The sequence below is a fragment of the Lactuca serriola genome, chromosome 5 (assembly GCF_051521515.1).
Source record: "Lactuca serriola cultivar US96UC23 chromosome 5, Lser_US96UC23_V15, whole genome shotgun sequence".
Lineage (NCBI taxonomy): Eukaryota > Viridiplantae > Streptophyta > Magnoliopsida > Asterales > Asteraceae > Lactuca > Lactuca serriola.
This window is the reverse complement of record NC_136412.1, coordinates 39,381,434-39,387,546: the sequence shown is the minus strand read 5'-3', so window position 1 is coordinate 39,387,546 and position 6,113 is coordinate 39,381,434. Positions and strand designations below refer to the sequence as shown.

The following is a 6,113-nucleotide window of genomic DNA, read 5'->3' as shown; positions in this document are numbered from 1 at the left end:
AATTTCCTTTTTTAATATAGGTTAATTGACTAAAATGCCCTTATGCTGAAATTTGTGTGATTATATGGTACATGTTATCCTATTCTACTATCATAGACCCTCATATCATGACCTTTGATTATATTCTATCCGATGGTCTAGATCTGTGCATTCTGGCACACAATAGTTAGTAAAAACAAAATAATCTAACCCATATATATATATATATATATATATATATATATATATATATATATATATATATATATATATATGGAACGACGGAATATTTTATTAAAAAACTAGCAAGAAGCTAGAAAGAAATCATAACAATAACAAAGTGGCAGAGGCCGGATTATGAAGCCAAGAGCTCCAACTAATCTTGGTTTTACTATATCTGTTAGAAATCCAAAAGAACGATCTATAAACAGTATCATCAAAAAACATGGATTTCCTAGGCATACCGTTCCAAAAACTGTCGAATTACGAAAATTCCACATGCACCAGAAAGATGTCATAACCACAGCATCAAATGCCTTTCGTTGACCCTTTCTCAAAGCAACATAATCTGACCACTTAATAAGGGTGTGAATGTCAATCTGGGTCGGAATCTCAATTCCCCACCAAATAGAAATGTGCGGCCAAATCTCCATCAACTCAATACATTCTGTAAAAAGGTGATCAACAGATTCCACCGAATGAGAACATATAGGGCATACAATCGAGTCCACCATGATTCCCCTATGAGATAATCTCTCTCTAGTAGGAATACAGAGTAACTGAATCATCCATAAAAAAATGTTGATCTTGATGGGAACCCAATTATTCCATCTAGTCTCACCACCTCCAGAATGAAGTATATTCCCATCTAAGAACCAACGAGCAGAAGAGATAGAAAAAGTATCTGAAACATCAATAGACCAATCCAATCTATCAGGAATCGATTGCAATTGGAAATCCTGCAAAAGAGAAATAAAAGCATCCCACTGTTCCTGCTCAATTCCACCTCTAGGACTACGTCTGAAAGTAATAGGATCCCACCCCAATGTTAGGCGATCTCTAACTATAACTTGTCTAACAGTATCTAAAACAAAAATTCTACGAAAAGTTTCGGCAAAAGGGGCCTCTCCAATCCACAAATCCTGCCAAAAATATGTATGGTTCCCGTCACCAACCCTGATAGGAAATAAGGACTAAATATCGATTTCCTTCTCTTGCAATTGAGTAATCATAAGAACCACTCCACTCCATGGTCCTGATCCGGATCTCCTAGGGGACATAGACTTGCAATCTCCATCTGAGCCATATAACAATTTGATAATCTTAACCCATAACAGATCATGACAATGATAGAGTCTCCACCACCACCGTAGCATCATGGCTCTATTAAAGGAATATAAACTCCCAATACCCAAACCACCCTCTACTTTTGACGCTAAAACTCTATCCCATCTGACCCAGTGCATACGTCTCTCATCCAAGTCTGCTCCCCAAAAGAATCTAGCTCGCATCGACTAATATATATTTTTTACCTTCTACTTTTCCAAATCAACGTCTTTATTCTAAATAGTTATAATTCTAAATAGTTATAAGATAAACATTTTACCTTCTAACTTATATTTATGTTACATATACTATTACATATTACACAAACGTAAACATATAAATAGTTATAAGATATTATTTTTAATATGTTACACAAATATGTTAAAAACCAATTAAACCAATAATATATTAAACCAGCTAAATAAAACCTTGTCTCATAGACTTATACAGTTATACTTAAATTAAATCTCCATTAAAAAAAAAAAAAAACTACCGACTGATTTCTAACCGTCCAATCTATTTCTCCGGCTTGATTCAAACACGTGTCATCAAGTGGGACGCCACTTGATTTCTCCCAAGTCCACGCAGCCATATCTTTAAACGCGCATACCTTTATGCCACGTTTCATGTACGATCCTCATCCTTCTATAAATCCCTCCAACCGTACTAACAATTCAAAAAGATAATTTCCACTATTTTTGGGCAACTCAAAAACCTTTCTTCATCACCATTCTCCATTCTCCGATGCTTAAACGATTTGATGACAACAGTCGCCGGATTCTCAGGTTTCCGGCAGTTCTTCCATGCCAAGATGTCAATCCGGTGACGCTTCTTCGCTCTCTCATCACTCTCTCCAACTCCATAACCAATTACCAGTCTGAACTCTTCGCCACTCAACGAAAAAACGTTCGTGAATCGATTCGACAGATCGGGATTCTTTCCATGTTCTTCTGTGAAATTATGGAGCAAGACGTTTCAGGTTTACCGGATCCTGCTGTGCTCTGTTTCTCCGAACTTCATCATTCGTTCCAGAAGATTCGATTTCTGTTCGAAGATTGTACACGTAGTGGAGCTAGGGTTTTTATTTTGATGAAGTCTCACTTTGTAGCTACGCAGTTTTTGACATTGATACGAGCGGTTGCTACAGCGCTTGATATTCTTCCGTTGAATTCGATCAAAGTGTCGACTGAGATGAAAGAATTGGTGGAGATGGTTGCGAAGCAAGCAAGGAGGGCGAAAATGGAGGTTGATCCGGATGATGATTACGCCATGAGACGAGTTATGTTGATTTTAAACCAGTTTGAGAACAGGTTCGAACCTGATCCGATTATTATCAAGCGAGTGCTTTATTATCTAGGTATTAATAGCTGGAGTGACTGCCACAGTGAAATTAGGTTTTTGGACGAAGAGATTAGTTTAGTATCATTAGAAAATAACGAAAGAGATCTCCATCTATTAAGTACTTTAGCTGGATTCATGAGGTATTGTAGGGGAGTTCTGTTTGAAAACTTTGTTCTAGAAAATACGGACGATCAATCTGCCGGAAGATCAAATCTGGAAATCCTGAGCTGCTTAAATCCAGAAGATTTCCGGTGCCCAATATCTCTAGAAATGATGATAGATCCGGTGACTGTTTCCACCGGTCAGACTTACGATCGGGTTTCAATCGAGAAATGGCTTAAATCCGGCAACCTCATCTGCCCGAAAACTGGGAAAAAACTAGCAACAACAGAGCTTGTTCCCAATTTGAATCTCCGGAAAGTTATTCAGCAGTACTGCATCGATCATGGAGTTTCAATTGCAAAATTTCAAAAACAGTCGCGTGATATTTCATCCACGATCCTCCCAGGTAGTCCGTCATCTGCTGAAGCAATCAAGTTTCTCAGTGAATATTTGGTGAGAAAATTACGTAACGGAACAGAGAAACAGAAAAGCAAAGCAGCTTATGAAATCCGATTACTTGCGAAATCAAACATTTATAATCGGTTTTGTTTGATCGGAGCCGGAGCGATTCCTCTTCTGTTAACTCGACTTTCGTCGTCTGATTCAACTATCCAAGAAAACGCCATTGCAGCTCTACTCAAGCTTTCTAAGCATTCAAACGGAAAAAAGGTAATCATCAACAACGGAGGACTAAATTCAATCCTTGAGGTTTTAAAAAACGGATCAAAACAAGAATCTAAACAAATAGCAGCTGCAACAATCTTCTACTTATCATCTGTTCAAGCAAATCAGAAACTCATCGGAGAAATCCCAGACGCCATTCCAGCTTTGATCGAACAAATCAAAACAGGAACTTCATGTGGTAAAAAGAATTCATTAGCAGCTCTATTCGGGATTCTCCTCTACCCTAGAAACCACCAAACCGCACTCTCATCCGGAATCGTTCCATTACTATCCAGTCTCATTTCTTGTTCAGATAAACCGGAAATCATCACAGATTCATTAGCAGTTCTGGCGACACTAGCTGAAAGCTTTGATGGATCTGACACAATCATGAAAGCTTCATCTTTACCACTTATCATCAAAACTCTCCAAACATCACCTTCACGAGCTGCAAAAGAATACTGTGTATCGATCTTGTTGGCTTTATGCAACAACATGGGAGTCGAAGTGATTGCTGTTTTGGCCAATAATGCGAACTTGATCGGATTCTTGTACACGATGTCCACAAATGGGGGTTCACAGGCCGGAAAAAAAGCTCGATCATTGATTCAAGTCATGCACAGGTTCCATGAGACTAGTAGTTCAGGTATGGTGGCTAATTGGGATTCATCTAGAATTGCAACGATTCATTCATGTTAGATTAGATCTTTTTTTTTTTAAATATAATTTTTTATATAGAAGCTCATATTTTTGAAGGAGCTGATAATTGTTACACATACTTGTATAATATATACCTATATTATATACTATCGTGATGTAGAGTTTATAGTAGCAAAAATTATACACTTAGGAGTTGTAAATATACTGAAATATACAGTAAGTGATTAATTTTGAAAGACTGAAACTTTTTGTAAATTTCATCGGGTTACTTGTATATTATTGTTATAATTATTATTTTTAAATGTTGTATATTATTTTGATCGGTGAGTGTTATTTAGGTTAAAGAAAGAACTTGGTGATAATAATCAAATTAGAAATTGACAAATATAGAGATATTATTATCCTTTGAAACTTGAGTATAACATTAATATGTGGATATGTTTTAGGCCATAAATAACGAAATTTTGAATAGATAAATACTTGACAACGACATCCATATTGATATTGGTCAAAAATATGATTCCCGATTTGTCAAAATCATGATTATTTCAGGGTTAATATCGTAAAAACTCAATCAATTATTTGAATATGAATTTTAGTTTATTATAAAATTTATATTGTTAAAGTTTATTTCCCGAGCATCATTTCGTTTATGTGGATAAAGGAGTTTTATTGTTCTCCAAAAGTATAAAAAGAGAAATGGCGTTAGCTTACTTTTTTCTACATATTATTGACAAACACGGGTTTCAGTTTTGATGCATAATTGGGTTCATTTACGAAATACGAATTGCAACAAATCATTCATGTTCGATTAGATCAGCCATTTTATATATGTTTTTTTGTAGTTTGACTTTTCATAGCTAAGCATTATATATAGACACACTTGTTTAATATATCTATTGTAACGTAGGATTTGTAGCATAACAAGTGTGAAGTGATGCACCTTCTTTTATATATATATATATATATATATATATATATATATATATATATATATATATATATATATATATATATATATATATATATATATATATATATATAACAAGTGTAAGTGTGAATACCAGACTATCTAAATTATTTTGAAACCTTATATTTCTTGTGTCATGAAAATGATATATTTTGTATTATTTTATGTAATTATTGCATATAAATCAACAAATGTCATTTGAAATCAAGAAAATAACGTGTGAAGTCGACACATATTTAATATTTTAGCATTCGAAACTTGAATTAAAAACCCTCAGTCCTTTAGCAAGCATAGATATGTCATTGTCATCAATTTTTGTAACAAAATATATGAGATACGTGGAATGTTTTGGGCAAGAAACAAAAAGAAGCTGAATAGATAAACTATTGACAATGACATGAAAACTGTATACATATATGATGGCTTATTTGTCGACATCACAATTTATTTTCTTTATGTAGCATGTTTGTTCGGTTTTATATTAACGCGTTCATTATTGAAATGAATGTTTTTTATTCGTATAAAAGAAAGCATGCTCTCTTTTTTTCTTCCAAATTAAGAATAATATATCTTAGAACTAAAGAAGTGCACACCGAAGCTTCTTACAGATCATATATATGATTTTATAATGTTTATGTTGTTTATGTGAAAAGAAACCTATGTTCTATACATTTTTTTTTCAGTTCAAATATTTACTTTCTGCTGAACTATATATAGTTATGGTCATAAATCATAATGGAAGTTTTTCCATTTTAAAAAGGTAAAGACAATATATCAAGGTTGAGAAAATAATTTTATGTGGAGCAATGCAAAATTGACTAATTTATTTTAAAGATCACTTAGAATACCAATTTTTATGGGTTTCTCGCATGTGATTGCATCATATAAATTCAAAGTAATGCTGGGAAAAAAATGATGAGTGTGTGAAGCAGCCGAAACACTGTAAGAAATAAACATCGATCGAAAGATAACAACCATTGGTGAGGGATTAGATCAAGAAACCCTAAAGGACCATGTTTATACCATGTTTTATATTGTGGAAAATCTGTTAAGGTTGGTATTATATTTGATA

The 6,113-nt window shown here is 34.1% G+C and overlaps 1 pseudogene; it reads left to right on the top strand.

Moving 5' to 3' along the window:
* The first annotated feature begins 1,975 nt into the window (after window positions 1-1,975).
* Window positions 1,976-4,359, top strand: LOC145052340 (U-box domain-containing protein 19 pseudogene; annotated as a pseudogene).
* The last annotated feature ends 1,754 nt before the right edge of the window (window positions 4,360-6,113 follow it).